General features: G+C 44.1%; 1 long non-coding RNA gene across 1 annotated transcript; it reads left to right on the top strand.

The window, feature by feature from the left end:
* Positions 1-1,333: 1,333 nt before the first annotated feature.
* LOC310852929 lies at positions 1,334-2,123 on the top strand. Its single transcript, XR_014568449.1, has 3 exons — positions 1,334-1,410; positions 1,525-1,919; positions 2,035-2,123. It is a non-coding gene; the product is annotated as an uncharacterized lncRNA (long non-coding RNA).
* The last annotated feature ends 7,579 nt before the right edge of the window (positions 2,124-9,702 follow it).

Genomic DNA, 9,702 nt, shown 5'->3' on the forward strand with positions numbered 1-9,702 from the left:
GCCGTCTCAATGATTGTTTCATTGCCCTCAGATCCGTGGAAAACCACGGGGCTCTCCGGGCTCCATGCAATCGGAGAGGGCGCTTCGGAGCCAAACAGTCAATAGCCCTGGTTAACTCCGCATTCCAGCGGGCCCCCAGGGAATCAGCTGAAAGGCCATCAACATGGGATAAAGCATCCCCTACCACTCTCTGGAAACCATTTGGATCCATTAAGTGGCGGGGGCGGACCATCCGAATTGGTCCCACCTCCCTGCAGAGGGGATGGGTCGCAGAGAAGTCCAGTTGCACCAGGAAGTGATCTGACCATGGCACTTCTTTTGTTTCACTTTTACTTAGTGTCAGATCACCAACATCCATAGAGGTAAACACCAGGTCCAAGGCATGTCCGCGGCTATGGGTTGGGCCAGACTTATTCAGGGACAGCCCCATGGAGGCCATGCTTTCCACGAAGTCCCGAGCTGCCCCTTGTAAGGTCGTGTCGGCATGGATGTTAAAATCCCCTAGGACGACCAAGCTAGGTGTCTCCAGGAGAACATCTGCCACGACCTGAAGCAGCTCAGGCAGGGAATCCTTGGTGCAGCGGGGAGGTCGGTACACCAAAAGGAATCCTGTACTGCCCCTATTGCCCAACTTCCAGAACATGTACTCAGAAAACTGGGTCTTCCCAATAGGATGCCTGGTGCAAACTAATGACTTTCTAAAAATCACTGCAACCCCCCCCCCCGCCCACATGACCTGGGTTGCTGTGCGTAAGAGAAACCTGGTGGACAAGCAGCGGCAAGGACAGGCCCATCTGCTTCATCCAACCAAGTCTCTGTTACACATGCCAGGTCGAGTCCTCCATCCATGATCAAGTCATGGATGGCAGTGGTCTTATGAATCATTGACCTGGCATTGCACAGCAGCACCTTCAGGTCATGTGGGTATCCCTTGCTGATTCTAGTATCCATCCGGTCAGGACCAGACCCGGAGGCAGGAATAGTCCTCAGACAACGACTAAACCTGCCTCCTCTGTAATGACATGGTCTGGTCTTAGCGTAACTCCTCCTCCTACCCGTGATCACTGAGATCGGTTGTCCCAGTGCATTCCCCCCTGTGGAACATGCCCCAGCCATTTTGTGGGCTGGGGCCCACTCCCCGGCAGCCCTGACCCTCCCCCTAAGAACAAAACAACAACTTATACAAACAAACAAAACCAATAAAACAATACAAACAAAAAAATGTAAAAATTACAAAAAGATCAAAATAAAAAAAATAATTCCCCAAACCCAACCAAACATCCATCCCACCCCCACCCCCCACATACAAAAAATCCAAAAGAATTTTTTAAAAACATTTTAAAAACACTCTGTGCCCCTCCTGCAGTAACACTGTCCTAGTGAGGCCTGTCAGGCCCCGCCCTGGGCCAGGTGGTAAGTGGCAAGAGCAGGCCCCTCAGGCACTCACTCAGGGGAGTCCTCCTGGGCAGCAGGCAGCAAGCAGCCTGCAGTCCTTATGAGGCTTCAGTCCCCGCCCTGGGCCAGATGGTAAGTGGCAGGAAGGAGCAGGGCCCTCAGACACTCACTCAGGGGAGTCTTCCTGGGCAGCAGGCAGCAAGCAGCACGCAGTCCTTGTGAGGCTTCAGGCCCCGCCCCAGGCCAGATGGTAAGTGGCAAGAGCAGGGCCCTCAAGCACTCACTCAGGGGAGTCCTCCTGGGCAGCAGGCAGCAAGCAGCACACAGTCCTTGTGAGGCTTCAGGCCCCGCCCCAGGCCAGATGGTAAGTGGCAAGAGCAGGGCCCTCAAGCACTCACTCAGGGGAGTCCTCCTGGGCAGCAGGCAGCAAGCACCACACAGTCCTTATGAGGCTTCAGGCCCCGCCCCAGGCCAGATGGTAAGTGGCAGGAAGGAGCAGGGCCCTCAAGCACTCACTCAGGGGAGTCCTCCTGGGCAGCAGGCAGCAAGCACCAAGCAGTCCTTGTGAGGCTTCAGGCCCTGCCCCAGGCCAGATGGTAAGTGGCAAGAGCAGGGCCCTCAAGCACTCACTCAGGGGAGTCCTCCTGGGCAGCAGGCAGCAAGCAGCATGCAGTCCCCATGAGGCCCCAGGCCCCGCCCCAGGCCAGATGGTAAGTGGCAAGAGCAGGGCCCCCAGGCACCCACCCAGGGGAGTCCTCCTGGGCAGCCGCTCAGAGGCAGATGAAGAGGGAAGCTGGGAAATCATGGGAGAGCCAGAGCAACACCAAGATGATATGTCATTAGAAAGCATTCCCAACCCCCCTTCTCCCAGAACCCAGTGAGCCTTGAAAGTAGGAGAGCAAAGAGCTCAAAGACAGAGGGCACATACCAGCACCCATAGAAGTGATGAATGAGAGATGGGGTGGGAGAGATGGGGTGGGTGGAGATTCACTTGGGACAGCACCATTATCCAAGAGGCTGGGTTTTATAGCCTCTCTCTGTAAATACTGAATTTAAAAAAAAAACGGTAAGAAATCTTCCCTTGTCTTTATACTTTCCTAAGCAACAGCCAGGAGTCACTGACAGCATCCCGACACCAGGTGTCTCCTCAATGTTCCTCAAGCCACGGCACACTGGTTGACACCCAATAATCTAGTGTGAAAATAAGCCACAGCTGGTATCAGGTGAGCGTCATCTCTGTATCACAGTGCAGAGGAGTTGCATTTTAACTTGCCTGATCTCTTGACAGGGCCTATCGCAGCACCATGGACAATTCAAATGTGATATAGCAGTCCATTTTTGCAGTCACCCCAGCTTTGTGAAGCTCAGCCCTCGCCCCCTTCCATGACAAGATCTTATTTGACTTTCGCCTACACCTTCTCTTGAGGAAACATTGATTCTTAATCACTATAAACAGGAACCATTTAATGGGACGTTCTGGGCAAAGATCCAAGGATACTGAAAATAATGGAATACTTCAGCCAACTCAATGAGGAGTTAAGGGCCAGATACTTTTATCACAATTAAGCAGTGGTCAGCATATTAAGAGAAATGTTTGATTTTTGTCACGGCCTCAATACTTATATAACCTTGGTAGGTTTCTATATATTCATTCTTAGTCTATCTGCAAAGTAATGCTTTATTCATTTGTCCAATGGAAGAAGCAACAAAGTTTAAATAATAATAAGATGAAGAGAGCGTTGTGTTTTTATTCCCCTGACCCGGGGTTGCAATGAATAACCATTTCAGTAGCCCAGGCATATAGATTTCAGTTTTTCGTACAGAAGAACCGGAAATGACTAATTGACTAAAATGCTGAACCAGACAAAATATACTTGTCTGATTCTGAAATCAGGCACATTTCTTAGTTTGCACAACTATGCTGCAAAAACACTCAGGGGAAGTTTCAATGGTTCTCCCATATTTCACACTTAAAACTAAAATTATGAGCATCTGATAGATAGTGATTGGCCCAAGGTCACCCAGCAAGCTTCATAGCACAGCAAGTTCCAGCCCTCTGAGGATGAGGCCCAAAGCACAATTCTGCAGCTGCAAGTTGCATACATATGTACACCTCATGAAGGATCTTCACTGTATTACTTAGCTGGGCACATCAAAGCAAAGAGCACAAGAGAAGGAAGCAATGGTGCTAAAGTGAATATTTTCGTGGGGCAGGGGGTGATCTGGGGGAAGTTTCATCAAAATTGAAAGCAAGCAATTTTGGTAGATAATTGAATAATTGCTGATAACATGTTTCATAATTACAGTGGTACCTCTAGTTACAAACTTAACACGTTCCGGAGGTCCATTCTTAACCTGAAACTGTTCTTAACTAGAGGCGTGTTTCGCTAATGGGGCCTCTTGCTGCCACTGCGCCGCTGGCAGACGATTTTCGTTCTCATCCTGGGGTAAAGTTCTCAACTCGAGGTAACTCTTCCAGGTTAGCAGAGTTTGTAACATGAAGTGTTTGTAACCTGAGGCGTTTGTAACTCGAGGTACCACTGTACAGTGATCTTTGATTGGACAGTATCATCCAAGAAAATCAAAACAGAATTCAAGGTCTTGGAAAAAAACTTAACAAGCGTGGAAAGAGAGAGGTTTCAAGAGGAAACTGGTTTAATTATGGCAAAAAAAGTGAAATACCTGGGAATTAATATGACACCTAAAAATGTGAATTTATTTAAAGACAATTATGATAAATGTTGGACTGAGATTAAGAAGGATCTAGAAATATGGTCGAACTTGAAGCTTACCTTGCTAGGACGAATTGCAGTGATTAAAATGAATGTATTGCCTAGAATGTTATTTTTGTTTCAGACATTACAAATTGTGGATAAACTGAATTGTTTCAAGAAGTGGCAGAAAGATATATCTAAATTTGTCTGGCAGGGCAAAAAGCCCAGAATAAACTTTAAGATACTCACTGATTCAAAAGAAAGAGGGGGATTTGCCCTGCCAGACTTAAGACTGTACTATGAATCGGCAGCTTTCTGCTGGTTGAAAGACTGGCTACTACTTGAAAACGCAGACATTCTGGATTTGGAAGGTTTTAATAACATGTTTGGTTGGCATGCATATATCTGGTATGGCAAGGTTAAAGTGCACAAGGGTTTTAAAAACCATATTGTCAGGAAAGCATTATATAATGTTTGGACTCGGTATAAGGATTTGCTGGAAAATAAAACTCCCAGGTGGTTATCACCAATGGAGGCTAAAGAGGTGAAGAAGCTAAACACGAGAACCAACTGGCCAAAATATTCTGAGATTTTAGAAATAGAGAGTGGCAAATTTAAATTACAGAGTTTTGAGAAGATAAAGTCCAAGGTACGAGATTGGCTCCATTATTATCAAATAATGGAGGCCTTTAAACAAGACAGGAAAATTGGGTTCCAGGTGGAAAAATCGAAATTAGAAACTGAATTGTTAGAATCCAATACTAAGAACCTATCAAAGATGTATAACTTGCTGTTGAAGTGGAATACAATTGATGAAACTGTTAAATCAGCAATGGTTAGATGGGCACAGGACCTAGGACATGACATTATGTTCGCTGACTGGGAACAGTTGTGGACCACAGGTATAAAATTTATGGCTTGTAATGCCTTAAGAGAAAACATTATGAAAATGATTTATAGGTGGTACATGACCCCAGTCATGCTTGCTAAGATTTATCATTTGCCCAATAATAAATGCTGGAAATGTAATGAGACTGAAGGTACCTTCTTTCACCTTTGGTGGACCTGCCCGAAGATTAAAGCTTTCTGGGAAATGATTTATAATGAAATTAAGAAAGTACTTAAATGTACTTTTCATAAGAAACCAGAGGCATTTCTTTTGGGTATGGTGGGCCAACTGGTGCCAAGGAGGGACAAGATCTTTTTTATGTACGCCACAACGGCAGCAAGGATTCTACTAGCAAAGTATTGGAAGACACAAGAGCTACCCACGCTGGAAGAATGGCAGGCGAAAGTGACTGACTTTATGGGACTGGCAGAAATGACCGGCAGAATCCGCGACCAGGAGAAAGAAACTGTGGAGGAAGATTGGAAGAAGTTTAAAGTATATCTTAAAAATCGCTATAAAATTGAGGAGTGTTAAAGTGTGAAGGGAAAGGAAGATGTAAAATTACAGCTATATTTATTCTTTTTCATTTATTGTGATATTGAAAAGGAGAATAAGTTTAAATATTAATTGGTTAAAAGAGTTGCTGAAAAATTGTGAAACTAGGATGCAAAAAGGGGAAGGTATGGGGAAGTCCGAGAAAAGAGGCTTATGAAAAGGAGGTTAAGAAAGTTGGATCTATGTTTTCTTTTTGTGTGTGTCTGTTGTTGTATGTATTGTTTAGTGTTGCTGTGTCGATAAAATTGGAAAATCAATAAAAAATTATTAAAAAAAGAAAAGAAAATCAAAACAGAAAACATTGCCTTCACTTGAATAGGCTTTGTCACATCAACACTAAGGGTGTGTGAATCTGTAAATTTTAGTTTATTTCAGTTTCTCATTTTTACACTCTTGGATTCAATTCTCCACATTTCTGCAGCAATTTTTTTAAAAGGTCCTTAAAACCCATCAATATTTTATAGTGATTAGGAGTTTTGTCTAATGTATACATTTTTGCAAGCAATTAGAATGCATTTTCGAATGTTATTTTCACTAAATTATACACTAATATATGCATTTTCGTACACATTGCTTAGCTGGAGAACTCCCTCTCAAAATTAAGAAAAGTGCAAATTCCAAAGGATAGTTATCCTATCTTTTAGTTCCTGTCTCCTCACTGGGAGACAGTGGGGTGGGGGGGGAAATGATGGCACTATTAAGACGTTGCCTAGAATTAAGCTGCAAATATGTCTGGCATGCTAAAGCCATTTTATAATGAAGTTATAAACTCCTGAGTGGAATAGCATTCTAGGGCAAGTATATTTTAGAAAGCAACTGTGTTATGTCCCTAGATTTGTAAAACCATCACATCATTCTCTAGAGCTGCATTACTATGTACCTGTGGTCTTCTTGGTCCTACAGCTTAATTCAATTATCCTGTATTCAGGTTGCTGAATTTGCTGAGCAACTCAAAACTATCAAATCACTCCAATCTCAGTTTAAAGAAAGAAAGAAGCCAGAGAAGCGAGAGATTCTGGAGCAGATCATTAAGCAAACAGTCTGTGAGCACCTAGAAAGGAATGCTGTGATCACCAATAGTCAACATGGATTTCTGAAAAATAAGTCATGTCAGACTAACCTGATCTCGTTTTTTGACAGAATTACAACCCTGGTAGATGAAGGGAATGCAGTGGATATAGCCTACCTTGATTTCAGCAAGGCATTTGACAAGGTGCCCCATGATATTCTTGTAAGGAAGCTGGTAAAATGCGGTCTTGACTATGCTACCACTCAGTGGATTTGTAACTGGCTGACTGACCGAACCCAAAGGGTGCTCATCAATGGTTCCTCTTCATCCTGGAGAAGAGTGACTAGTGGGTTGCCACAGGGTTCTGTCTTAGGCCCGGTCTTATTCAACATCTTTATCAACGACTTGGATGATGGACTCAAGGGCATCCTGATCAAATTTGCAGATGACACCAAACTGGGAGGGGTGGCTAACACCCCAGAGGACAGGATCACACTTCAAAATGACCTTGACAGATTAGAGAACTGGGCCAAAACAAACAAAATGAATTTTAACAGGGAGAAATGTAAAGTATTGCACTTGGGCAAAAAAAATGAGAGGCACAAATACAAGATGGGTGACACCTGGCTTGAGAGCAGTACATGTGAAAAGGATCTAGGAGTCTTGGTTGACCACAAACTTGACATGAGCCAACAGTGTGACGCGGCAGCTAAAAAAGCCAATGCAATTCTGGGCTGCATCAATAGGAGTATAGCATCTAGATCAAGGGAAGTAATAGTGCCACTGTATTCTGCTCTGGTTAGACCTCACCTGGAGTACTGTGTCCAGTTCTGGGCACCACAGCTCAAGAAGGACACTGACAAACTGGAGCGTGTCCACAGGAGGGCAACCAAAATGGTCAAAGGCCAGGAAATGATGCCTTATGAGGAACGGCTAAGGGAGCTGGGCATGTTTAGCCTGGAGAAGAGGAGGTTAAGGGGTGATATGATAGCCATGTTCCAATATATAAAAGGATGTCACATGGAGGAGGGAGAAAGGTTGTTTTCTGCTGCTCCAGAGAAGCGGACACGGAGCAATGGATCCAAACTACAAGAAAGAAGATTCCACCTAAACATTAGGAAGAACTTCCTGACAGTAAGAGCTGTTTGACAGAGGAATTTGCTGCCAAGGAGTGTGGTGGAGTCTCCTTCTTTGGAGGTCTTTAAGCAGAGGCTTGACAACCATATGTCAGGAGTGCTCTGATGGTGTTTCCTGCTTGGCAGGGGGTTGGACTCAATGGCCCTTGTGGTCTCTTCCAACTCTATGATTCTATGATTCTATGAAGTACTGGAACTCAACTGTGCTCGGAAGTTGCACCTCCCCACCTGACCTTGAACATCAAAACCATGATTTAACTCCTTGGCATGGGAAGAATATAATGTAGCTAAAACTGCTGACCTATATCAAGGTTGGTTTTCACCCTCCGAGGTTTAAAATGTATATTAAACTGCCTTATATTGAGGCAGACATAAATCCATCTCGCTCAGCATTTTCTATTCCGATTGACAATAGATATCCAACTCTTAGGCACAGGGTGGATCAGAAAACACAGATTGTTTTTAGCTAGATGATAATGTCATAGAATTATGATTCCTCTGGAAGCAGGGATGTGGGAGAAATTAGATTCACTTCATGTTTAAAGGAAAACTAACTTAATTTGCACTTTCTAAAAAAAGTTGTGAACCAAAACACAACCCTCTTTTGAAATTTGCACTTTTCTGAATTTTGCAATGTGTTTTCTCCAGCTGAGTAATGTGTTCCAAAATGTATATACTATGGTTAAGTGTGCATTTAATGCATACACCAGTGAAAATGACACACAAAAGTGCATTAAATTAGGTGAAATTGTTTTGCAAGTATATATATATATATATATATATATATATATGCAGGTTTTGGTGTCCTCGGGTGTCTTCCCGTGTAAAAGTTGGGGTGTCTAGGCGACGTTTCGACGAGGTCTCACTCGTCATCTTCAGGCTGGTGCTTTCGGCTTCTTGTTACTGGAACAGAGCGGGATCTCAATGTTTGAGTTCCTATAAATACTGTAGAGGGGGTGTGGTGTCTAGCCTCCAATGTTCTGGGCAGAGAGGAAGTTCCCAGGCTAGTGTGCCTTTTCTTCTTTTGTTCCTTAATTACTTGAGAGATACCTTGAGTGATTTCTTGAGTGATATCCTGAGTACCACTTAGGTGGGTCATTAGGTGTGGATTAGTTGCTAAAGTCTTTGTGTCTTGACCTCTTGAACTTTGTGAAGAGTTTTCCTGAGAAGATGGCTGTATTGCACTTAGTTGTGCTTTGGCTTGGCTTCGTGTATAGGGGCGAGCTGTGGTTTTGTGGCTTGTGTCAGCCAGATCTGTGTAGGGATTGCAGGGGGGTGCAGCATCCGGAGGTGCCACCATGGATTGGCTACTGGATGGTGTCAGTAATTCATCTGTGGAGAGGGTCTGGGTTTGGGTCTGGTGTGGTTGATTGGTGTTGGCGTTCTGTGTGCCTCTGGATCTGGTGTCAGTTTTTGTGGGGAGGGCTAATTTCCAGATGTCTGGCAAGCGGGATGTGTCGTCACGCTTGTTCATGTTGTGAGGGTGTTTCTCTATCTCGATGGCTTCCATGATTATTCTCTTGTGGTGATGTTCCGTGTTAAAGAGCAATTTGGAATCTGCAAAATTAATTTCGTGTCCTGTTTCTTTCATGTGTTGGAAAAGAGAGGAAGTTTTTTCTTCTTTTTTGACGGCATTCTTGTGTTCTGCGATACGTGCATTTATTCGTCTGTTTGTTTGTCCAATGTACGTGGCTGGGCAGACTTTGCAGGGTATTTCATAGATCCCTTGGTTTTCCAACTGGATTTTATCCTTGGGGTTTCTGAGGATATTGGCTATTTTTTGGTTGGTGCAAAAGGCTGTTTTGATATTGTGTTTATGGAGGATTTTGCTAATTTTATCTGTAGTGCCCTTGATATAAGGAAGGAGGGCCATGCCATTGTTTTCTTCTGTGTCTTGGTTTTTGGGGGGTGTTTCCTTTTGGATTAGCTTCGTAATCCTGTTTTGCTGGTATCCATTGGCAATTAACACATTTGAGAGATTCTGTAACTCAGTTGTCAAGTGGT

This window comes from Podarcis gaigeae (assembly GCF_964106915.1).
Source record: "Podarcis gaigeae genome assembly, chromosome: 9".
In the NCBI taxonomy this organism is placed as follows: Eukaryota; Metazoa; Chordata; class Lepidosauria; order Squamata; family Lacertidae; genus Podarcis; species Podarcis gaigeae.